We start from the raw sequence: 26,896 nt of genomic DNA, 5'->3' as shown, positions 1-26,896 counted from the left end.
GTGTTTAGATTAGAAGGCATAGCTGGCTGGGAGTAAAGATAAGCATAGGAGGTTGTAAACCTGGCTGAGAACAATAAAACTGATCATGAGACGAATTGGACTCTGTGAGCAAGGCTGTGGTAAAACAAATGGATTGCTTCCTGAGGAAATATTAGAGCACATAAAATAGGAGTCACCCCCCCATTCCTCAAGATTCCTCAAGATACCCTATTTTGTGTCATAAATTGTATAAATAAATGAGTGGCTAATGCTCAGCGTAGAGTCAGGGGGCTGAGGAACCGTTTTCAATGGAGTACTTCTCTATAACTTCATGACCTGTTAATTGTGATGCTTTACTTTCTGTTACAATAATCCAGGTCAATCTATTACCTCATATTCTCTGTACTCTGAAGTTGCCAACCGGCCTCCTGCATGGGACTTTATTGAAAGCCTTCCAAAAAATCCTAATACATTAAATTGACATGCTTCTACCCCCTCACACCACTTTCCTTTCCCCCTCTTATTTCTTTTAGAGATACTGTACGGGAACAGGCCCTTCGAACAACCAGGTCCACGCTGACCAACGATCACCCCGTAAACTAACACTGTTCTACACACTAGGGACAATTTACAATTTTATCAAAGCCAATTGACCTAAATACCTGTATGTCTTTGTAGTGTGGGAGGAAGCCGGAGCATCCAGGGAAAACCCATAGGGGAGTACGTATAAACTCCGTATAGACAGCACCTATAGACAGGATTGCACCTGGGTCTCTTGCCCTGTAAGCAGCAACTCTACCGCTGCACCACTATCCACCCCTCGGGTAGCCAAGTTACTGGAGAGGAATCTGAGAGATAAGATATATATGCATTTGGATATTAAGGGGCCATGTACAAAGTCAGCATGGCTTTGTACATGGAAAATAGTTTCTTATAAATCGGATAGAGCTTTTTAAGAAGTAACCAAAAAGGCTGATAAGGGCAAAGCCGAAGATGTTGTCTATATGGACTTCAACAAGGCATTTGATAAGGTTCCACATGATAGGTTATTCTGGAAAGTTGTATCGCATGAGATTTAGGGAGAGCTATTTGGCTAGATAGAGAATTAGCTTCATCAAAGAAAGCAGAAGGTGATGGTGGAAGGCTGTTTTTCGAACTGGAGGTCAGTGACTAATGGTGTGCCTCATGGATCGGTGCTAGGCCCATTGCTGTTTGTGATTTATATCAACAATTTGGATGAGAATGTAGAAGGCAGGATTTGTAAGTTTGCAGATGACACCAAAGTGGGTGGTATTGCACACAGCGTAGATTGGTATCAAAAAGTAAAGCAGGATCTTGATCAGTTGGACATGGGCTGAGAGATGGTCATTGGCGTTTAATGCAGATAAGTGCGAGGTGTTGCATTTTGGAAGTCAAACCAGGGTAAGACCATTGCAGTGTATTGCAGGACTTTGCAGATTGTTGCAGAGCAGAAGGATCTTGGAGTGCAGGTACATAGTTCCCTGTCACAGGTAGACAGGATGGTCAAGAAGGATCTCAGTACATTGGCCTTCATCAGTCAGGGTATTATGTACAGCAGTTGGGATGTTATGTGACAGTTGTACAAAACGTTGGTGAGGCTGCATTTGCAGTATTGTGTTCAGTTTTGGTCATCCTGATATGGGATGGATGTTGCTAGGACTTGATGGCCTGAGTATAGGGAGAGGTTGAACAGGTTAGTACTTTAATGCAGGAGGCTGAAGGCTGATCTTATGGAGGTGTATAAGATCATGAGGGAAATAGAGAAGATAAATGCACAGTTTTTTACCCAGAATAGGGGAACCAAGAACCAGAGGACATGGGGTTAAGGTGAGAGGAGAAAGATTCAATAGGAACCCGACGGTTCACCTTTTCCACACAGAGGGAGGTGGGTATATAGAACAAGCTGCCAGATGAGGTAGCTGAGGCAGGTACTATAACAACACTTAAAATACATTTGCACAGATACATGGGAATGTTTAGAGGGATATAGTCAGACAAGGGGCAGCTGGGACTAATATAGATGGTTGGCATGGGCACATTGGGCTGAACGACCTAATTCTATTCTGTATTACTTTATTATTCTATTACCGAAAGAAGCCAAAGCAACATGATTGTCTTTGTGGATGACTTTAACATCCAATATTTACTGGGAATTGCTCAGTGTCAAAGGCTTAGATGGAACAAGTATGTGGATAGCTCAGCCTGAGATTGAATCATGTTATTGTACTACATAAGATTCTGAAAGGGTTTGACAGGATTAATACTGAGAGGTGGTTTCCCTTAATGAGCATATCTACATCAAGTGGACACTCAGAAAAGATGGATGAACAACTTAATTTGTGAGATTTCATCTCTCGGACTCGTGAACAAGGAGTCTTGGCTCATGACTGCTTGGCCATTAAGTTTGAACAGCACTGAGGCAGATAAATGTCCTGTCTACAGAAGGGTCAAACGTCCTGTGGATCCAACAGGAGCTGAGGCCAAAGTTCAGATTAAACACCATAGTTGAATATGGAGTTGGATAGCCTAAATTTTATATTATTTGGCAGTTACGGACAGTGAGAAATATCAAAGGATACAGTGGGATACAGATCAGTTAAAGATGTAAATGGAGAAATGGCAGATGGAACTTAATCCAAGCAAGTGTGAGATGGTGCATTTTGTGATGCCCCTATTGACTTAATTGTCATGCCATCCACTCGGTCTGATCAATGTAGAATATCGTAGTATTATATAAAACATATTAAAATATTGCATTCAGTGTTTAATCCCGATGGTACCTAATTGCAGTTCAATATTAATGGTTTGTTCACTGAGTACAGTCGCATCATTTCTTGGTTAAATAATTGTACATTCCAGTAGGAGGCATCAGATCCTGTATTTAGAAGAGCTAGTTTCACATGACCTGGGGAAAGTTGGTACAGTGATTTTAAGGCAACCTCTATCGTTGGCGTAATTCCTTATATCTTTATGGGCAATTTGAAAATTGGACATTTTGTCTCTATTCCAGTTATCCTTGTAATTATAATTTTCCCTGTCGGATCCTCAAGTTCAATGTTTTTAATAATATCAGAATTCACTACGGAGATGTCTGCACCTGCATCAAAATAGCAGGGTCAGGTTTGTCCAGACCTTTATCCAAAAGATAGACACAAAATGCTGGAGTAACACAGTGGGACAGGCAGCATCTTTGGAGAGAAGGTGGGTGATGATTTGGGTTGAGACCCTTCTTTATCCTATTCTTTGGTTTGGGCACTTTGATTCCCTACTGAAATATTTGTGTTGTGTTTGAATTATATTAACATTGCTCATTTCCCTTCTAACATTTTGTTGGATAATTCCTGTATTTACTTTCCCCGTTTCAAATGTGATGTAGAAGATGGAGTGGTCTGTTGGGGTTTGCCCTGACCTCTCGTATTTAATTTAAGGGGTTGTGAATGATGAGATGTCCCTCTTAATGTACCTTGAGTTCGATGTTCATTTCCATAATATCTACAGGGCTCTAAATGTTGCCTCTGTCTTTTTTATAAATATGCTGTTTTAAACATGTTCTTCAAAGGTTGAGGCTGAACAAAGCATTAGGTGTAGACTAGTTCTCATGTCTAACTATGTGATTTGTGGAGGAGTGTTCCTGCCTCATGTAGGTAGGTGTTCCCTGAGGAATTTGGCTGGGTTGTTGATTACCTCATTCCTGCTGAGGGGCTGGTGTGTTGGAATGTTGTGACTGCCATTGACCCAGGATTTAACTTTGATTATGATTATCTTTGATTATATTTGATTTTGATTTCCATGCTCATTTGGGGGTGGTACCAAGGTCACAGGAAATAACAGCAGTAGGAATGATTGGATTTGCTGGGGAGTATGGTTTTGCCAGAATTCTTGTAATGCAGTAATTAATGTAAAATTCCTTCAGCATCAGTTTGAGGTGGAGTACATTCTAAGCTTTGGACTATTAATGGTCTAAATACTTGATGGGGAACTGGTACTGGGGAGGTTGCAGAGGACTCCTTGTACAGGAACATGTCCTTGCATTCTTCTTCTTCTTCTTCCTGCTCTTCTAAGGCTTGCGAATAATTATTTTACATAATCTCAAGCCTCTTGGCCCAGTCCTCATCAGTACCCCTAGAATATGCTGATGAGCTTACTTTTGATGAAATTCAGCGAGCAAACGCGATAATTCCCGATATTTTGGACCTTTAAATCTCCACGGCAAATGTCTGCTAAGCACTTCCGCTGGATTGGCACCTTCAGTTCCCTCTTGTAATTACCTTACTTTCTATCTTTTTTTTTGCCTGAAAATTTAGGTCGCTGTGCTTCACGGTCACCCCGACTAGCACAGAAAGTTTCAGCTCAAAAATCGTCCGTTTTCTATGTTTTTAACAGGTGTGAAAGTGTGTGTTTCCCCATTCACTAACATGTACCGAAGTGACATATGTCCTCCAGTTAAATTTTTCGGTCACGTGAGGGGGGATCTACGCTCATTTGACCTTTGGTGAAGCCACCCTATTTGTGTGAGTGTGTGATCACATCTTCAAGAAAAAAACGAGGCGGTAACTGTAAAATTTTTACATATTCCGGTAGCCATTTTTTCTTGTGGAGTCCAAAATCACCTTATCTGAAATTTTCCTGCTTTATTTCTCGAGTTATTACTGAAAATGTTCAAAAATCGGACAAAACCTTTTGAATAAAAATGACTGTCTTTCGCTGGTGACGTCCCAATGGGTCTGCTTGCTGCCATCTTCCTCGCGCTGCGAGTGACGTTACTACCCCCTCCCCCCACCTCTCCCTCCCCCCCTCCATTATTCAAAAGACGCAGAAAGAACGAGCAAGTCAGGCCCTGCACTGAAGCTGCCGAACGAGCAGTCATTTGGTCGCCGGCCGTGCCCACCTCGCTCAGAGTCCTCGGGTCGGAGTATGGTGGGGATGTTGCTGCTGCAGAATCGACCTGGGCCATAGCAGATCCTGGAGCTGTAGTGAGGGTGTATTGCATTCGGGAACCAGCCCTGCCCTGTGACACCGTGCATCATCTCTCTGTGCCTCTGCCCTCTCTCCCACTCTCCCAGGGCCTCTCGCTCCTCTCCCCCCTCTCCTGCCCTATTCTCCCCCTCTCCCTCTCTCTCCCTCCTCTCCCCTCATTCCCCTCCTCTCCCCCCTCCCTCCCCCCCCTCCCCCCCCCCCCTCCCCCCCTCTCTCTCCTCTCTCTCTCTCTCCTTCTCCCTCTCCCCTCCCCCTCTCTCCCCCCCTCCTCCCCCCCCCCCTCCCCCCCCCCCCTCCCCTCTCCCCCTCTCTCTCCCCCCGTCCTACCCCCCCCTACTCACCTCCCTCATCCCCCCTCCTCTCCTCCCTCCTTTTCCTTCCACCCTCCTCTCCCCACTCATCGCTCTCCCCTTCTCATCCCCCTCTCCCCCTCTCTTCCCCTCTCTCTCGCTCTCTCCCTCTCCTCTCTCTCTGCCCCCTCTCTTTCTCCCTCCCCTCCACTCTCTCCCTCCCCCCCTCCCTCCCTCCTCTCTCTCCCCCCCCCCCTCTCCCCCCCCCCCCCTCTCTCCCCCTCTCCCCCCCTCTCCCCCCTCACTCTCCCCCTCTCACCCCCCCCCCTCTCCCACACTCCCCACCTTCCCCCCTCTCCCCCCCCTTCTCTCCCCCTCCCCCCTCCCCTCTCCCCCCCCCTCCCCCCTCCTCCCCTCCTCAACCCCTCTTCTCCTCCCTTTCCCCCACTTCCACTATCACCCCTCCCTCCCCTCTCTCTCCCCCCTCTCTCTCTGCCCCTCTCTCTCCTCCCCCCTCCTCTCTGCCCCCCCTCTCTCTCTCTGTCCCTCTCTCTCTGCCCCTCTCTCTCTCTGCCCCTCTGCTCCTCTGTCCCTCTCTCTCTCTGCCCCTCTCTGTCTCTGCCCATCTCTGTCCCTCTGCCCCCTCTCTGTCTCTCTGCCCCTCTCCGTCTCTACCCCTCTCCGTCTCTGCCCCGCTCTGTTTCTGCCCCCTCTCTCTCAGTGTCTGTCCCCTCTTTCTCTTCCCTCCATCTCTACCCCTTCCCTCTCATTCTCTAGAAGCGCCTGTGAGTTGGGGGCTATGCGTGAGTGGATACGGCGGGGATGGGGTAAAAGGAGGGAATGAATAATATTAATATAATATCAAGGGGGGTGGTTAGTGTATGTGTCTGGGGGAGGGGGGGGTGGTTAGTGTGTTTGTGTGTGTGGGAGGGGGGGTGTGGTTAGAGTGTGTGTGTCTGTGTGTGTGACACCGCAGGCCACCCCCCACAATCACGCGTTAAGGGGACGGGACCCAAGGGGTCCCACTTGGTCTAGTTGTGATCTAAAAACGGACCACCTATTCTACAACCTAAACTTATGGTCCCTGCTCAGAGGCTTGATTTTGAACATGTTGTCCCCGGGCATGGATTATTTCTAAGTCTGGTATCAATTATGATGGTCTGAGTCAACGGGTATTTTGGCCAGGATTGGGTTTATTGAGTTTACGTCCTATTCTATGTTCTACCCCCTTATCTACAAATTATATCATCTGTATGTCATGGTTACATGTGGATGAGATGACCTAATTAAGTCAACTTGCACCTTATCTTTTCTTCTATCAATCACATTCCTCACACGTTTACTGTGTACCTTATGATTCATTTTCTCTCATCAGTGCTTGGTACTGGATGGCTCTATTCTAATGACATAATGAGTCAGTAATGTTTCCTGGGACTCAGATTGTTGACCTCCCCGTGGTGAGCCCTGTCAACTGATCTCAGTCAGGCGAACGACAACAAACAGCGACAGCAGCAGCACCGCAGCTCGGCGCCAACCCGGAGCATGGGCCCTTTTTAGGGCGGGAACTTACGGATGTGGAATAGGATGGCGTTACCCTGCTGCGCAATTCTGCTGACTCAATCGCAAGAAGAAGAAGAAGTAATGTTTCCGTCATTATTGAGGAATGAGGAGCAATGCGTAATATTAATTCAAAGCCAGTTTTTAACCTTCTGGGTTAGGGTAGGTCAACTTCAGCTGGTTCTGGTACCAGCCTTCGCTTCTCCAGTGCTGGCTCTGGAGAAGGTCCAGAGGAGGTTTACAAGAATGATCCCAGGAATGAGTAGGTTAACGTATGATGAGCTTTTGTCGGCACTGGGCCTGTACTCTCACTACAGTGTTGAGGCAGATTTTTTGATAATAGAAGGATCAAAGTCCTGTGGATTGACAGCTTAGTCCAAAGGTCAGATCAAGCTCAGGCCAAAGGTCAAATCAAGAATGGTAGAGTGTTCTGTTCTTAGAAGATGCGAGTTCTCAACAATTCAGTTTGGTGATGTCATGGTGAGCTGGGGTTGACAAACTTTGGGATGGTGTATAGGAACGAACTGCAAATGCTGGATTAAATTGAAGACAGACACAAAATGATGGAGTAACGCATCGGGTTAGGCGGCATCTCTGGAGAGAAGGAATGGGTGTCGTTTCGGGACGAGACCCTTCTTCAGACTCTGGGATGTTGCAGGGGCACAATTAGTGGAGCCGTTGGATCACAAGTGCAGTGACCCTGAGTCAATGCTGAGCTCTGGTACTGTCTGTGTGGAGTTTGCATGCCCTCTCCGTGACCATGTGGGTTTCCTCCCACTTCTCAAACGATAGAACATAGAACATAGAAAAGAACAGCACGGAAACAAGTCCTTTGGCCCAAATGGCCGTGTCAGACATGAAGACAAGATAAATTAGTCTAATCTGCCTGCACATAATCAATATCCCCCCCCCCCCCCCCCTCCCTCTCCCCATCCCTGAATTTCCCATCTTCACATCTGAAAGCCTCATAAATGCCACTATATAGGCCTTCACCCCACCCCTACATTGTGTTCCAGGAATCCACCACCCTCTGGGTAAAACTGTTGCCCAACACATTTATTTTAAACTTTGCCCCTTCCCTTTAAAGCTATGCCCTCTAGTCTTTGATATTTCTACCCTGGGATGTTCAGGATGCTAGATGAAGTGGCCTGTGTAATGTCATGTGAATATGGAGATAAATGGTAGATACTGGGGAGTTGTTGATAATTTTGGACGAATAAAATGGAAATATTGTGCCTGGGTCTTGATGGTTGGTGAGACTCCATGGGGCAAAGGGTGAAATGACTGGAAGACTACGTCACAACTCTCCATAATGAACATTTTGTGGCTGGGTGATCATTAAGATCCCGTCTATGCATCTACCAGGGAGGTAGGTTCCATTCAATGTTTCCCAAGACCTTTCATAAGGCCATGCATGGTAGCTGATCAGAGATTGGTCCCAGTTTTGGAATCTAAGTGCATTAACTAAACCTGGATATCTGGAAAAGAGGAACACATACATCAGGCTGCTGTTCACTGATTACAGCTCGGCATTCAACACTATCATCCCCTCCAAACTCATCACCAAGCTTAAAGGCATGGATTTCCCTACCGCTGTTGGCAATTGGACCCTTGACATTCTTATTGACAGATCTCAATTAGCGCAGATTGGTAACAACACCTCCTTGTCACTGAATATCAACACAGGTGACCTCAATGCTGTATCCTTAGCCCCCCTACTCTTTTTACACCCATGACAGTGTGGATAAGCACAGTACAAAAGCCATCTATAAATTCACCAACAACACTTCCACAAATTTAAGAACAATTCCTGTTTCATGATGACTACTAACTACCAAGAATTTGAAGATTTCCTCACCTCAGTTGGAGGAAATATTAACTAGTTCATTGCTTGAGGTCTAATAGATCACAGTGTCATTGAGTTACTCGGCACAGAACAAAGCCATTTAGTTGAACTTTACAGATCATGCAAGTAACTTCACAGAAATAATTCAGCACTTTACATAGAATGAAAGCATCACAATATTGCACAGCCATTAACAATGCCCTGGGCTGATAGTGCAAAGCAAAGGATGCTTGTGCAGGCATACTGTTGACCTGTACGAGATTTTTTCCACCGTCTCCTGTGCAATATTTTAAGAGGGATATCTCATCTCCCCTTTTTACTCCCCTACTTTACTTTGGAAACGAGACGGTGGAATAGAGTATATTGCACGACAGCAGTGGCTGTTCGGAGTGCGTCTTGTGTACCTGTGGGGATGAGGGTTCTATTCAGAGTTGGGTTACTCCAAAGCATGCTCGACAGGTCTGTAATCTCTTACAATTTCCAGAATGAACCAGGCAACTCTCAGTAGGTCACATTACATGTGAATGAAATAAAATACCAGAAGAAAAGGAGGCTACAGATATTTGGTTATTGAGTAGAGCTACTACTCGTGGAAAAACGATGTTTTTATGTCTGTCTGTGGTGGCTTTGACAGTCCAGAGTCGCCTTCCAGAGGGAAGTGTGGCCAGGAGGAGATTGTCAACATATTGTATCACCGCAATCGGATAGTTGTCTGCTGGCCGCTCAGAATCTGGGAAAAGATTGTGGGCGAATGGATGTATCCCTAGGGTAGTCGTATCCAGGTGTATTGTCGCCCCTCTTAGGCGAAGTCCAATAGGTATTGGCTATCCGGGTGCAGGGGCTCAGCGAAATAGTGTGGGATTTGGCATTGCTCTCATGGGGTAGTTCTAGACACCCTCAGGCTGGAGTCGCTTATTGGTTTTAGTCCATTCAGCCCCTGACTTAACTACTTCTCCCACAGACACTTCTGCTCCTTCTCTCTCCAGCTGCTCAGCCCTGGACAGGTACTCCAGCAAGGACTACCGCGCCAACTGCAATGGGCCTTCCACCAGTCAACACTTTAGTTTCAGCTTCTCCCAGTCCGTGCTCAGTTTCTCCAGGCTTGTGACGACGTTCTCTGCTCCTTTGGGGGATGTGTTCCGTATCACAGCTTCAGCTTGGTTCTGCAGGTTGTTCAGCTCTCGTTTCTTGCTGCTGACAATGTTGCACAAATCCCACAGTTCCCGGAGTGATCCATCCAGGTGATGCTTGCTGCTCCTGTGGGTCATGCAACGGTTGCAATTTTATGCCATTAACTGCAGCCAGTTTTGGAATTTCTCCCAGTTGTCCAGATAAACCTGATGCGGTTGCACATTTCCTTACAAATCCGTCACCTTTTGCATGGCTTTCATCTCAAGTTCCCCGTGATTGCATTTTAATTTCTATTGGGATTCCTTATTGAGAGTCCCATCTGCGGTTTTGGTGAACAAGGACTCCGATTCCTGGAGAAGACACTCGAGCAAAACTGTCTGATTAAAGATGCTGCCCAACTGAATTTTGTGATGGATTAGCTGACGCTTCTTGTCCTTTAAGGTCAGTTGTGATTCAAGATCGGACTCCAGCTTCTGTTTATCTTTACCAGCCATGCGAAAAAGTCCTCCCTCACCTTCAAGTATTTAATCCAATGCAGCAATACCCATTCAATGCGACTATGACAATGCACCATGTTCGTCTGTGTATCTTCACACACTGTTCCAATCTGTTTCAATGCCCTGTGGATCTCATGCTTCTTGTCATCACTGTTGTCCTCCAGGAGCGCATCTGCCTTTACCTGTACCAACTATATCCTCATTCTTCCTTCAGGTTCCTCAGCCAAGATTTCCTCAGTCTCCTTCAGGCTGGTTTACGGAGCTTCCATTGGTCCTTCAACATTGTTAGTGACTTGCAAACATTCCTGGATCATTTTCATCCAGGACTGAACATTTGTGAAGAAAGTTTCAAAATCCTCCTCTGTTCCCTGCACAGCCATTTTAGCGATGGGAACCAGTCGGTGTCCCGGTCCTCCTGCTGCTTGGCTGCCCTGGGCTTGGGGTGTGGGGCATAAGGGGGTGGAGGAACGCTCCATTCTAGGTCGCGTTCCTCCTCTTCTTCATCAATGAACAGGGTCACTATGCCAAATAAGGGATCCCCGGGGTTTTATCGTTTTGGCACCTGTTTTTTTGTTACCAATGTTGCTTATTTTGCGACTCAATCATATCATGGCAATTACATTCTATTTGTTTAATTGTCTCAACATTCCATGTTCCCCCTACTGGCCAAGGTTCATCTCCCAAATATTTGGATAAAGCTACCGACAATAGTCGAAAATCTTTTCGTTCGGGTGTTCTCAATGGATCTGATGGTGCACCTTTTACTCCCTTCGAGGCCCCAGCCGGACAGCAGCCACTTACTCAGTCGTTGGAGATGGTTCCCAGCGAAATCCTGCCGACTCCGCCAATGTTAAAGTTCTATCCACTATCAGACAACAAACGACATTAGTCACTTTAAGAATGTAACAATCCCTCTTTATTATGCATGCGGAAGTGGGAGAGCAACACAAGTATTTTTTAAATTTCAAAATAGACTTTATTCAAATAATAAATATAAACAATAAAGGAACAATATAAAACAAATAATCCAACATTCTCGGAGGCTAGACAAACATTCAATACTGTTTACACAAATGACACTAATTTATTCCCCACCCTTGCCACTCATGTGGCCCACTGGTGTGGAATCCCTTCCCTTATTTTTGAGGGGCGTCTCCACCACACCCTGCCCCCCATGTCCAGCAATGGAAGGACCCTCGACTGCGGTCCTCCCCCTCAGAATCTTGGCGTTGGCTGCACCGAGCTTCAATGCATCCCTCAGCACGTACTCCTGCAGTCTGCAGCGGGCCAGTCGGCAACATTCCCTGACGGACATCTCGCTCCACTGGGAGGTCAACAAAGTTCGGGCAGAACAAAGTGCTTTCACCGAGTTGATGACTTTCCAGCAGCACTCGATGTCAGTCTCTGAATATGTCCCTGGGAACAGTCCGTAAATCACAGAGTCCTCTGTGACAGAGCTGTTCAGACTAAATCTTGACAGGGACCCTTGCAAACCTCTCCAGACTAGCTTTGCAAACCTACTTACTGCAAAGAGGTGGGCAACCGTCTCCTCTCCATAGCAGCCGTCCCCGAGGGCAGCGTTCGCTGGTAGTAAGGAGAATAAGGGGAATAGCCCTTCTTGGTGCTTGTTGGTGAGTTCTGGTGATGAGGCATTTTGCCAGACAAGCTGGGCAGCCTGCTCAGGGAACCACGTCATTGGATCCACGGAGTCATTTCCCTGCAGTGCTTGCAAGATGTTCCGTGCTGACCATTGACCGATGGACGTGGTCAAAGGTGTTGGTCTGGAAGAACCTTTCCAGGCCCATCCTACGCAACAACGGGGATAGGTAGAAGCTCAGCAGGTAGAGACACTTGATGCCCACGTGCCTTGGCTCTACGATCTGCCTGATGTAGCCGCGCACAAAGGTGGCCATCAGGGTGATGGCGACGTTGGTTATGCTTTTACCCCCATTGTCTGCCGTCTTGTGCATTGTAGCCAGTCGCACCCAGTCCATCCTAGACCCACAGATGAACTGGAAGACGGCCCGGATGATCCCTGTGGCGTAGGAGGGAGGGACAGGCCACACTTGCACCAAGTACAGCAGCCCCAAGAGTACATCACACCTGATGACCAATGTTTTTTGCATTATAGAGAGGGAGCGTTGCCTCCACAGCTCCAGTTTCTTCCCCACCTTGGCTATCCGCTCCAGCCAATTCTTGTCGCTAGCCTGCGCCCCCCGAACCAGATCCCCAGCACCTTCAAGAAGTCAGGCTTGATGGTGAAGGGGATGGAAGATCCGTCGTACCAGTTAGAAACATAGAAACAGAAAAATTAGGTGCAGGAGTAGGCCATTCGGCCCTTCGAGCCTGCACCGCCATTCAATATGATCATGGCTGATCATCCAACTCAGTATCCCGTACCTGCCTTCTCTCCATACCCTCTGATCCCCTTAGCCACAAGAGCGACATCTAACTCCCTCTTAAATATAGCCAATGAACTGGCCTCGACTACCCTCTGTGGCAGAGAGTTCCAGAGATTCACCACTCTCTGTGTGAAAAAAGTTCTTCTCATCTCGGTTTTAAAGGATTTCCCCCTTATCCTTAAGCTGTGACCCCCTTGTCCTGGACTTCCCCAACATCCTGAGCAATCTTCCTGCATCTAGCCTGTCCAACCCCTTAAGAATTTTGTAAGTTTCTATAAGATCCCGTCTCAATCTCCTAAATTCTAGAGAGTATAAACCAAGTCTACCCAATCTTTCTTCATAAGACAGTCCTGACATCCCTGGAATCAGTCTGGTGACCCTTCTCTGCACTCCCTCTATGGCAATAATGTCCTTCCTCAGATTTGGAGACCAAAACTGTACGCAATACTCCAGGTGTGGTCTCACCAAGACCCTGTACAACTGCAGTAGAACCTCCCTGCTCCTATACTCAAATCCTTTTGCAATGAAAGCTAACATACCATTCGCTTTCTTCACTGCCTGCTGCACCTGCATGCCTACTTTCAATGACTGGTGTACCATGACACCCAGGTCTCACTGCATCTCTCCTTTTCCTAGTCGGCCACCATTTAGATAATACTCTGCTTTCCTGTTTTTGCCACCAAAATGGATAATCTCACATTTATCCACATTATACTGCATCTGCCAAACATTTGCCCACTCTCCCCAGCCTATCCAAGTCACCTTGCAGTCTCCTAGCATCCTCCTCACAGCTAACACTGCCCCCCAGCTTAGTGTCATCCGCAAACTTGGAGATATTGCCTTCAATTCCCTCATCCAGATCATTAATATATATTGTAAATAGCTGGGGTCCCAGCACTGTGCCTTGCGGTACCCCACTAGTCACTGCCTGCCATTGTGAAAAGGATCCGTTTACTCCTACTCTTTGCTTCCTGTTTGCCAGCCAGTTCTTTATCCACATCAATACTGAACCCCCAATGCCATGTGCTTTAAGTTTGTATACTAATCTCTTATGTGGGACCTTGTCGAAAGCCTTCTGGAAATCCAGATGCACCACATCCACTGGTTCTCCCCTATCCACGCTACTAGATACATCCTCGAAAAATTCTATAAGATTCGTCAGACATGATTTATCTTTCGTAAATCCATGCTGACTTTGTCCAATGATTTCACCACTTTCCAAATGTGCTGCTATCCCATCTTTAATAACTGACTCTAGCAGTTTCCCCACTACCAATATTAGACTAACTGGTCTGTAATTCCCCATTTTCTCTCTCCCTCCCTTCTTAAAAAGTGGGGTTACGTTTGTTACCCGCCAATCCTCAGGAACTACTCTAGAATCTAAAGAGTTTTGAAAGATTATTACTAATGCATCCACTATTTCTGGAGCTACTTCCTTAAGTACTCTGGGATGCAGCCTATCTGGCCCTGGGGATTTATCGGCCTTTAATCCATTCAATTTACCCAACACCAATTCCCGACTAACCTGGATTTCACTCAATTCCTCCAACTCCTTTGACCCGCGGTCCCCTGCTATTTCCGGCAGATTATTAATGTCTTCCTTAGTGAAGACGGAACCAAAGTAGTTATTCAATTGGTCTGCCATGTCCTTGTTCCCCATGATCAACTCACCTGTTTCTGACTGCAAGGGACCTACATTTGTTTTAACTAATCTCTTTCTTTTCACATATCTATAAAAACGTTTGCAGTCAGTTTTTATGTTCCCTGCCAGTTTTCTTTCATAATCTATTTTTCCTTTCCTAATTAAGCCCTTTGTCCTCCTCTGCTGGTCTCTGAATTTCTCTCAGTCCTCCGGTATGCTGCTTTTTCTGGCTAATTTGTACGCATCATCCTTCGCTTTGATACTATCCCTGATTTCCCTTGTTATCCACGGATGTATTACCTTCCCTGATTTATTCTTTTGCCAAATTGGGATGAACAACTTTTGTAGTTCATCCATGCAGTCTTTAAATGTCTTCCATTGCATATCCACCGTCAACCCTTTTAGAATTAATTGCCAGTCAATCTTGGCCAATTCACGTCTCATACCCTCAAAATTACCTTTCTTTAAGGTCAGAACCATTGTTTCTGAATTAACAATGTCACTCTCCATCCTAATGAAGAACTCAACCATATTATGGTCACTCTTGCCCAAGGGGGCACGTACAACAAGACTGCTAACTAGCCCTTCCTCATTACTCAATACCCAGTCTAGAATAGCCTGCTCTCTCGTTGGTTCCTCTACATGTTGGTTTAGAAAACTATCCCGCATACATTCCAAGAAATCCTCTTCCTCAGCACCCCTGCCAATTTGATTCACCCAACCTATATGTAGATTGAAGTCACCCATTATAACTGTTTTGCCTTTGTCGCACGCATTTCTAATTTCCTGTTTGATACCATCTCCAACTTCACTACTACTGTTAGGTGGCCTGTACACAACACCAACCAGCGTTTTCTGCCCCTTAGTGTTTCGCAGCTCTACTCATACCGATTCCACATCCTTCAAACTAATGTCCTTCCTTTCATTGCGTTAATCTCCTGTCTAATCAGCAACGCTACCCCACCTCCTTTTCCTTTCTCTCTATCCCTCCTGAATATTGAATATCCCTGGATGTTCAGCTCCCAGCCTTGGTCACCCTGGAGCCATGTCACCGTGATCCCAACTATATCATGGTCATTAATAGCTATCTGCACATTCAAATCATCCACCTTATTACGAATGCTCTTTGCATTGAGAGACAAAGCCTTCAGGCTTGTTTTTACAACACTCTTACCCCTTATACAATTATGTTGAAAAGTGGCCCTTTTTGATTTTTGCCCTGGTTTTGTCTGCCTGCCACTTTTACTTTTCACCTTGCTACCTATTGCTTCTACCCTCATTTTACACCCCTCTGTCTCTACGCTCACACATTTAAGAAACCCTTACCCTTTAACTCCATCCTCCACAATCCCATTCGACACCCCACCCCCCTTATTCAGTTTGAAACCACCCGTGTAGCAGTGGCAAACCTGCCTGCCAGAATTTGCCAAAGAGCATGGCTTCGCTCTTCCTGCGGTTCACCCTGGCTGCCGTGGCCAACTCAAACTGGTCGCTGATGCTGATCAATCTGCGGACTGACCCTGGATCCGAGCAGAAGATGGCAACATTGTCTATATAGAGGAAGGTTTTGACCTGAGTGCCCCCACTGTGTGGCAATGTCACTCCTCTTATACTCGCATCCTTCCTGAAGGACTGAGCAAAAGGTTCAATACAACAGACGACCAAGACATGGGAGAGAGGGCAACCCTGCCAGACTCCAGACCTGACGGGGAAGCTGTCTGATTTCCACCCATTGATTTGGACTGCACTACAGATATCGGTGTAGTGCAATGGATCCAATTTCTGATTCCCTCCCCAAAGCCCATTTTGGAGAGTACGTCCCCCATGTACGTGTGTGATATCCTGTAGAAGGCCTTCTCCTTGTCCTAGCTGACTAGGCAGGCATCCACCTATCTGTCCTGCATGTAGGCAATGGTATCTCTCTGCAGCGCCAGGCTGTTTGAGATTTTCCTGGGGCGCAGCACATGTTTGGTCCGGGTGGATCATCCGTCCCAGAGCAGACTTTACCCGGTTGACGATGGCCTTAGACAGGATCTTATAATCAACATTCACCAATGTGATGGTCTAATTCCTTATGTTATTTATCTTCCCCTTTTGCTTGTAGATTAGGGTGATGCTGCCCTTTCTCATAGTCTGACATGCTGCCGGCTAGAAGCATATCATTGTACATTTCCAGCCGGTCCAAGCCAGCCAAGTCCCACAGAGTCAAATATGGTTACATACTCGTTACCCCTCGCGGTCCCACTCAATTATTTTGGCCACAGGCAGTATGTTTATACATGAATATTCACGGGTCCAGCGAATCACACTATAAAGGGCCTGTCCCACTTACACGACCTTTGCTCACAAATTACACGACCTCGTGGTCGCTTGAGACGTACGGGCGCCGGATGGTCGCGCAGGGCCTGTCCCACTTAGAAGTGCAGAGTTGTGCGGGGCTGGTCTCGACATCGCGTGGGGCTCCGAAATTGTTGCAGTGGCCGAAATCTTCGCGCGCCAACGGCCTGTCGGCATGCAGGCGCATTGCGGTCATATGCAGCTTCTTGATGTCGTACGCAGCGTCTTGACGGTGTACGCTGCGTCTTGACGGCGTACGCAGCATCTTGACGGCGTACGCCTAGCGCGTGGCGTTGCGTGATGACGTCACCGCCCGAAGCCATGCGACGCCCAAATTCAGTCGGCCCGCCTCCTGCAGATTGGTAAGCATGACGCAAATGATGTCACGTGCGAAATGAGCGCGAACTTAGCACGAACATTGTGTGAACTTCGCTTCCAAACGCACGCAATCGCATGCAAGTGGGACAGGCTCTTTAATCACACAGACAACACATTCCTTGCACCGGTTGTTATTGTCGAGACTTGTTTTTCTATGCAGTACTACTTGGTGTCGGCCCTCTTCCCTTTTTAGTCATAACACCCCTTGCAGTTCTGCAAAACCACATTTAGCCAATTTAGACTTCAGGGCTCCATTTAACCACTCCGGTGGCCTGTGTGTGGAATTGCTGTTTAATGTTAAAATGCTGACACAATTCTTCATTAATCTTTGCGATAAAGTGGGGACCGTTATCGGAAATAATAACGTTAGGCAGCACAAAACGAGCTATGATTTATTTAAAAATAAGTGTCACCGTAGTCTCAGCTGTCGCATTTACAGTTGGCAAAGCTTCAATCCATCAGATAAACAAATCTACAATTACTAAGCAAAACTTATAACAATGTGCCCTTGGTAACTCTCTCAAATCTATCTGTATACAGTCGAAGGGTCGGCCTGGCATTGGTGTCACTCCCTTTGGACAGGGTGAGGGCGACGTTGGGCACGCATTTACCGCCGTTTTCTGCTGACGTGGGCATTGTGGCCCGTCACACCCGGTCCATCCTCGACCCCCAGATGAACTGGAAGACGGCCCAGGTGATCCCTGTGGTGTAGGAGGGAGGGACAGGCCACACTTGTGCCAACTACAGCAGTCCCAAGTGTACCTCACACCTGATGACCAAACGTTTTTCACGCTATAAGAGGGAGCGTTGATTCCACAGCTCCAGTGTCTTCCCCACCTTGGTTATCCGCTCCAGCCAATTCTTGTTGCACGCCTGCGCCCCCCGAACCAGATCCCCAGCACCTTCAAGAAGTCAGGCTTGATTGTGAAGGGGACGGAAGATCGGTCGGGCCAGTTGCCAAAGAGCATGGCCTCGCTCTTCCTGCGGTTCACCCTGGCTCCCGTGGCCGACTCAAACTGTTCACAGACGCTAATCAATCTGCGGACCGACCCTGGATCCGAGCAGAAGACAGCGACATTGTCTATGTACAGGGAGGTTTTGACCTGAGTGCCCCCACTGCCTGGCAATGTCACTCCTCCGCTCACGTCCTTCCTGAAGACTCGGCAAAAGGTTCAATACAACAGACGAACAAGACAGGGGAGAGAGGGCAACCCTGCCAGACTCCAGGCCTGCTGGGGAAGCTTTCTGATTCCCACCCATTGATTTGGACTGCACTACAGATATTGTGTAGTGCAAATGGATCCAATTTCTGATTACCATCCCAATGCCCATTTAGGAGAGTATGTCCCCCATGTAGATGTGCGATATCCTGTAAAGGCCTTCTCCTTGTCCTAGCTGACTAGGCAGGCATCCATCCGTCTGTCCTGCATGTAGGCAATGGTATCTCTCAGCAGCGCCAGGTTGTTTGAGATTTTCCTGGCAGGATTTGCAAAGCTAGTCTGGAGAGGTTTGCAAGGGTCCCTGTCACAATTTAGTCTGAACAGCTTTGTCACAGAGGACCCTGTGATTTACGGACTGTTCCTAGAGCAGACTTGACCCAGTTGGTGATGGCCTTAGACAGGATCTTGTAATCACCATTCAACAATGTGATGGTCTCCAATTCCTTATATCATTTATCTCCCCCTTTTGCTTGTAGATTAGGGTGATGCTGCCCTTTCTCATAGAGTCTGACATGCTGCCGGCTAGAAGCATATCATTGTACATTTCCAGCCGGTACAAGCCCACCCAGTCCCACAGAGACAAATATGGTTACATACTCGTTACCCCTCGCGGTCCCACTCAATTATTCTGGCCACAGGCAGTATATTTATACATGAATATTCACGGGTCCAGCTAATCACACAGTAAAGGGCCTGTCCCACTTACGCGACCTTGGCTCACAAATTACTCGACCTCGTGTCCCAGTTAGAAGTGCGGAGTTGAGCGGGGCTGGTCCCGACATCGCGTGGTGCTCTTAAATTCTTGCAGTGGCCAAAATCTTGGCGCGCCAACGGCCTGTCGGCACGCAGGCGCAATGTGGTTGTACGCAGCATCTTGACGTCGTACGCAGTGTCTTGATGGTGTACGCAGCGTCTTGATGGCGTATGCCTAGAGCGTGGCGTTGCGCGATGACGTCACCCCCCGGCATGGCGTTGCATGATGACGTCACTGCCTGACGCCGTGCGACGCCCAAATTCAGTCGGCCCGCCTCCTGCACAGCTGATTGGTAAGCATGACGCAAATGAAGTCACGTACGAATTTAGCGCGAACTTAGCACGTACTTAGCGCATACTTCACATGCAAGTGGGACAGGCCCTTTAATCACACAGTCAGCACATTCCTTGCACCGGTTGTTATTGTCGAGAACAGACTTGTTTTTCTCTGCAGTACTACTTGGTGTCGGCCCTCTTCCCTTTTTAGTCATAACACCCTTTGCAGTTCTGCAAAACAACATTTAGCCAATTTAGACTTCAGGGTTCCATTTGACCACTCTGGTGGCGTGTGTGTGGGATTGCTGTTTAATGTTAAAATGCTGACACAATTCTTCATTAATCTTTGCGATAAAGTGGGGACCGTTATCGGAAATAATAACGGTAGGCAGCCCAAAGCGAGGTATGATTTATTTTTAAATAAGTGTCACCGTAGTCTCAGTGGTCGTATTTACAGTTGGCAAAACTTCAATCCATCAGATACACAAATCTACAATTACTAAGCAATACTTATAACAATGTGCCCGTGGTAACTCTATAAAATAGTAAGATTAAACGAGAACTTAGCAGTTTGAAGTTTGATCTTTATTTTATGAGGAGTTACGATGAGGTATTACGTGTAGACCCCGCCAGCACGCATGCGCGACATTCTTCAAAGCAGCGGTGTGGAATCACAGCAATAGTAATTGAAATAAACACAGTAAGATAAGAAGAACTAGGACACCAGTTGACCTTTATAATAATCCCTCATCGTAACTCCTCATAAAATAAAGATCAAACTTCAAACTGGTAAGTTCTCATTTAATCTTACTATTTTACTTCGGAGTCATGTGGGTAACTACATGAAGATTTTAAAGATCTGTGATTTCAAGCCATGGAACAATCCATGCTTCATTCACTGCCAAAGTCATCCAAGGGAGGAAGTATGCTATTGTAATTAAATGTGAATCAATTTTTTTAATACAATTACGGTTTTTATTTTTTAAACAAAGAAAATAATGCTCCCTCGTGCTAAATTATATATCGGCTTGTTGTAAAAAATTTGGAAAGTCCTTTCCGTAGGCCATCCTGCTGTTGCCAGAATATGGTCCATTTGTACCTCCATATTTCTGGCCACCTCCGGGGTTGATGTGCGGCCCCCATGCTTTCACCAGCACCCTGGTGTTGACGCCTGCTGGTGGATGCATAGGGGTGCTGCCGCCTGGGTTGTGTGGCTTTACTCGTTCCTGGACCTGCCCTCATAAGCTCAACGGCTTTCGACTCTTCGTCCAGATCTTTGACTTGTTTCGACAAGTCCTTCCCAAACAACAGTATTTGTGGTTGTGTAGTTGCAGTTTTGCACAACCCTGCAAAGTTGGGATTGAGGGCAGGTCTGATGGCATCCTTCCATAGGCAGTTTATCTCATACTGTGTGTTACATAGTAGAGCCAGTGTGTCCTGCTGGTTATTGGTCATTTCGACCCCATCAACTGAACGAGCAAGGACGTTATTGCTGACGTCAGGAGCTTTAAGACTTTCTGGAGCTTCACCTCCTGGGTCCTCCCGACTGGACTATTGCAACTCACTTCTCCTTGGCATCAGCTCCACCTACATCAACCGACTCCAACTGGTTCAGAACGCAGCCGCCCGACTCATCACCCACACCAAATCCTGGCATCACATCACTCCAGTCCTCGAACAACTTCACTGGCTTCCCATCTCCCACCGGATCACTTACAAAATCCTGGTCCTCACCTGCAAAGCCCTCCACCATCTGGCCCCCCCATATCTCACTGACCTCCTCTCCCCCTACCAACCCTCATGGTCCCTCAGATCCACATCAGCCGGTCTCCTCTCCATCCACAAGTCCAACCTCCGCAGTTTTGGGGACAGAGCCTTCTCCAGGGCAGCTCCCAGGCTCGGGAAATCCCTCCCCCAACTGATCCACAATTTCGTGTCCCTCACCATCTTCCAGTCCCGCCCCAAGACCCATCTCTTCACCTCTGCCTATCCTTAGCCCCACGTCCCCCTCTCCCTTTTCATATGTGCTTGAATTGCCTCATATTGTGTTTTGAAGAATTCTGTCTTTAATTTGTGTACTAGTCATGTCTCTACTATTTATTTAATTCCCCTTACATGTTTTTCCTCTACCTGCTAAATCTTTGTAAGGTGTCCTTGAGACTCTTGAAAGGCGCCCATAAAATTTATTATTATTATTATTATTATGCCCAGCCCAATATACCCCCAGATTTGGCTGTTAACGGCCGGTACATTTAGCGAGATGCAGTTCTCCGGAGATGTATATTTGTCCATAGTCTCATTGACTGCCAGTTCCTGCAGCGGGTGGAAGGACAGGTAGTCTATACTGGCCACCAGTTTTTACTGCAATGGCTGTAACGCTCGTGGTGATACCCCGGTGCTGTTGTGGGAGTGCGAGCACTCCCACGGCGAGCTTGCTCCATCTCCCGGAGCAAGTCTCGCTGGAGCATCTGCTCCATCAACCGCTCCATGCGGGATAAATGGTCACCTTTTCCGCTCTCGGGCAGCACGTCCTCCTGACCGGACTCATCCGAGTCTATCGGCCGGACTGACTTCTGCTTCGCCTTGCCTCCAACCCGCTGTGGTGGTTCGAGCTGAGCAGCTTGCGGAGTTGGGCTTGGCTGAGCAATGATTGAGTCGGTGACTGTGGATCGCAGCAAGGCCCTTTAATCACACAGTCAGCACATTCCTTGCACTGGTTGTTATTGTCGAGAACAGACTTGTTTTTCTCTGCAGTACTACTAGGTGTCGGCCCTCTTCCCTTTTTAGTCATAACACCCCTTGCAGTTCTGCAAAACAACATTTAGCCAATTTAGACTTCAGGGTTCCATTTGACCACTCTGGTGGCCTGTGTGTGGAATTGCTGTTTAATGTTAAAATGCTGACACAATTCTTCATTAATCTTTGCGATAAAGTGGGGACCGTTATCGGAAATAATAACGTTAGGCAGCCCAAAACGAGGTATGATTTATTTTAAAACAAGTGTCACCGTAGTCTCAGCTGTCGTATTTACAGTTGGCAAAGCTTCAATCCATCAGATAAACAAATCTACAATTACTAAGCAATACTGATAACAATGTGCCCATGGTAACTCTATAAAATAGTAAGATTAAACGAGAACTTAGCAGTTTGAAGTTTGATCTTTATTTTATGAGGAGTTACGATGAGGTATTACGTGTAGACCCCGCCAGCACGCATGCGCGACATTCTTCAAAGCAGCGGTGTGGAATCACAGTAATGGTAATTGAAATAAACATAGTAAGATAAGAAGAACTAGGACACCAGTTGACCTTTATAATAATCCCTCATCGTAACTCCTCATAAAATAAAGATCAAACTTCAAACTGGTAAGTTCTCATTTAATCTTACTATTTTACTTCGGAGTCATGTGGGTAACTACATGAAGATTTTAAAGATCTGTGATTTCAAGCCATGGAACAATCCATGCTTCATTCACTGCCGAAGTCATCCAAGGGAGGAAGTATGTTATTGTAATTAAACGTGAATCAATTTTTTAAAAACAATAACGGTTTTTATTTTTTAAACAAAGAAAATAATGCTCCCTCGTGCTAAATTATATATCGGCTTGTTATAAAATATTTGGAAAGTCCTTTCCGTAGGCCATCCTGCTGTTGCCAGAATATGGTCCATTTGTACCTCCATATTTCTGGCCACCGATGTTGCTGTTGCCCTGGTGGAGTGAGATTTTAAAATGTCAGTATCCACCCCCAACATCCCCCAGAACCTGTCTGAGCCATCTTGAGATGGTCTGAGATGTACTGCAACCCGGCCATGAGGCTGTTTGAAGCTAACCCATAATGCCATTTCGCTTCCTCTTAAGGCTTTTGTTGCCCTAAAATAAATCAGTAGATGTGACATGACACACAAACGGAGGTCAGGTGGGTAAGCCCGGAATTCCAAAGTCAGTCCCAAAGTTCCCGGTCTACTCTGTTTAACCAGCTCCAAGATTCTGAATGTTATCTTGTCAGTTGATGTTACCATATTGTCCAGTCTTAATTTGTATAGCGACTGGAACCTTTGAGCTGAGACCAAGGCCATCAGCATGACGGTTTTTAGTGTGAGCTGTTCCAGGGACAGGGACTTGGCTGGTGACCAACCCCTTAGTAATGTCAGGACGACACGGACATCCCAGATCTGTGTGTACCTTGGTCTGGGGGGATTGGTGCTATAGATACCCCTCATTAGTTTGGCAACCAGAGGGTGAGATCCAATGGACTGCTGTCCTGGTGTCTGCCATAAATACGCCATAAATACGCTGACAGAGCACTCCTAGGACTGTTAATTGTGCTGTAACTCAGTCCTTCATCAAAGTGAAGGCTGGATAGGAATTCCAGGACGTTGGTAATTGTAGCTGATCTGTATGCTACCCCTGTCCTCGAGCAGTACGCTTCCCACTTCCGAATGCTGGAGAGGTACTGCCTCTTAATCAATTCTCGGTAGGCCGCCGTGATCATGTTCATGGTCCTGTCCGATAATCCCAGATCCAACAGAGGCCGTTTCAAATTCTACAAGTCAACAGATTTATCCTGTCATGGCACAGATGACTTTCGCCCGTAACAAGACGGAGCAATAGATCTGGTCTTTTGGAAATGGTCATGAGTGGTTCAGATACCATGTCGAGGACCACAGGGAACCATGGCTGTGTAGGCCAGTCGGGTACTACCAAAATACCTACTGGCGGGGTCTTCACATAGTAAAATCTATCTGTATACAGTTGAAGGGTCGGCCTGGCATTGGTGTCACTCCCTTTGGATATTTTATCATCTTTCTGGGATTGTTTCGCCTGCAAATTTCACATTCCAAGGCTTGTTTTAACGCCTCCTGGTAAAATTTGGATGCCACCATGTTTAAAGATGCTGCCCAGCAGAATTTTGTGATGGATTAACTGACGCTTCTTGTCCTTTAAGGTCAGTTGGGATTCAAGATCAGACTCCAGCTTCTGTTTATCTTTACCAGCCATGCAAAATAGTCCTCCCTCTCCTTCAAGTACTTCATCCAGTGCAGCAAAACCCATTCAATGCAACTATGACAATGCACCATGTTCTTCTGTGTATCTTCACACGCTGTTCCAATCTGTTTCAATGCCCTGTGGAACTCATGCCTCTTGTCATCAATGTTGTCCTCCAGGAGCAAATCTGCCTTTACCTGTATCAAATGTATCCTCATTCTTCCTTCAGGTTCCTCAGCCAAGATATCCTCAGTCTCCTTCAGCCTGGCTTACGGAGCTTCCCTTGGTCCTTCAACATTGTCAGTGACTTGCAAACGTTCCTGGATCATTTTCATCCAGGACTGAACATTAATCAATCAATCAATCAATCAACCTTTATTGTCATCTTGCAAGCAACAGTTGTACAGTGTAAAATGAGAAGACGTTTCCCAGGGAATAGCGGAGCATCGCACATGAAATTTAAAACATTTCACACATAATAACACTAAAAACAATCCAGTCCCTGATGGAATAGTATAAATAGTTAAAAGCAGGTAAAAACACAACGTTAAAATACAATAAACCAATCATACAAATGTCCGGGGCAGCTGATTTGAGTGGCCAGTGCCAGTTATTAAAGTGGCCAGTGTCAGTTATTAAAGTGTCCGTGCCAGCCTCCGAGTCAAGTGACTGTGAGTACAGAGTGACTGTTTAGCAGCCTCACAGCCTGTGGTAGGAAGCTGTTTAGCAGTCTTGTAGTCCGGGCTTTGATGCTTCGATATCTCTTGCCTGATGGCAGGAGATCCAGGTGTATGTGGAGGGGGTGCAGTTTGTCCTTAGCAATTCTCTGAGCTTTTTTCAGACAGCGGCTCTGGAACAGTTCTTGTACCGAGGGTAGGGAGACGCCAATGATCCTCTCTGCTCCCCTCACTACCCTCTGCAGAGCCTTCCTGTCTGAGCAGTTGCAGTTGGAGTACCACGTATTTATGCAGTACATGAGTACAGACTCCAGCGTACCCCTGTAGAAAGTCTTGAGGATGTTGGTGGGGAGTGAGGCCTGTTTGAGTTTCCTCAGGAAGTGCAGTCGCTGATGGGCCCGTTTGACGGTCCCAGTGTTGTTCCTGGACCAGGTGAGGCTGTCTGTAATTTGCACACTGAGGAACTTTATGCTCTCCACTCTCTCCACTGTGGTGCCACTGATGTTGAGGGGTGTATGCTTTGGCTGCGCCCTCCTGAAGTCGCCAACCATCTCCTTTGTTTTGTCGACATTTAATTCCAGATTATTTTTGCAGCACCAGTCCACTAATTGTTTTACTTCCTCCCTGTACATTGATTAGTCATCTCCGCTGATGAGTCCCACCACTGTTGTGTCATCCGCAAATTTTATGATCGTATTGTCCCTGAATCTGGCAGCACAGTCATGTGTGAGCAGTGTGAACAACAGCGGGCTGAGCACACAGCCTTGAGGGGAGCCGGAAGAAAATTAGTGAAGAAAGTTTCAAAATCGTCCTCTGCTCCTTGCACAGCCATTTTAGCGATGGGAACCAGTCGCTGTCCCGGTCCGCCTGCTGCTTGGGGTATGGGGCATAAGGGGGTGGAGGAATGCTCCATTCTAGGTCGTGTTCCTCCTCTTCTTCATCAATGAACAGGGTCGCGATGCCAGGTAAGGGATCCCTGGGGAATTCTCGTTTTGGCGCCTGTTTTTTTGTTACCAATGTTGCTTATTTTGCGACTCAATCATATCATGGCAATTACAGTTTAATAGTCTCAACATTCCATGTTCCCCCTACTGGCCAAGGTTCATCTCCCAAACATTTGGATAAAGCTACCGACAATAGTCAAAAATCTTTTTGTTCGGGTGTTCAGACTCAATGGATCTAATGGTGCACTTTTTACTCCCCTTGAGGTCCCAGCCAGACCACAGCCACTTACTCAGTCGTCGGAGATGGTTCCCAGCGAAATCCTGCCGACTACACCAATGTTAAGGTTCTATCCGCTATCAGACAACAAACGACATTAGTCACTTTAAGAATGTAACAATCCCCCTTTATTATGCATGCGGAAGTGGGAGAGCAACCACAAGTAATTTTTAAATTTCAAAATAGACTTTATTCAAATAATAAATGTAAACAATACAGGGACAATACAAAAAAAATAATCCGACAATGTTGGAGGCTAGACAAACATTCAATACTGTTTACACAAATGACACCAATTTATTCCCCACCCTTGCCACTCATGTGGCCCATGGTGTGGAATCCCTTCCCTTATTTTTGAGGGGCGTCTCCACCACACCCTGCCCCACATGTCCAGCAATGGAAGGACCCTCGACTGCGGTACAGAAGGTCCTCCCCCTCAGAATCTTGGCGTTGGCTGCACCGACTGATCATATTGAATAGCGGTACTGGTTCGAAAAGCCGAATGGCCTACTCTTGCACCTATTATCCATGTTTCGATGTTTCTATGTTTGGTACCGACAAAGTTACAAAAGTTCACCGAGTCCTACAGTCCTATCTACTCCCTGTTGCCACACATGACAGTAATCAAATCCCCCCTCCTTCCCCTGCTCATACCCACCGTCCCTCTCCCCCACCACCAGGTCCCCTCATTGTTATTGGTGGCCC

At 46.7% G+C, this 26,896-nt stretch overlaps 1 pseudogene; it reads right to left on the bottom strand.

Annotated features, from left to right (window-relative positions):
* Positions 1-7,939: 7,939 nt before the first annotated feature.
* On the bottom strand, positions 7,940-11,787 carry LOC129699428 (nesprin-3-like; annotated as a pseudogene).
* Between the last annotated feature and the right edge of the window lie 15,109 nt (positions 11,788-26,896).

This window comes from Leucoraja erinacea, chromosome 8, assembly GCF_028641065.1.
Source record: "Leucoraja erinacea ecotype New England chromosome 8, Leri_hhj_1, whole genome shotgun sequence".
Classification (NCBI taxonomy): domain Eukaryota; kingdom Metazoa; phylum Chordata; class Chondrichthyes; order Rajiformes; family Rajidae; genus Leucoraja; species Leucoraja erinaceus.
This window is presented reverse-complemented; position numbering and strand designations above follow the sequence as displayed.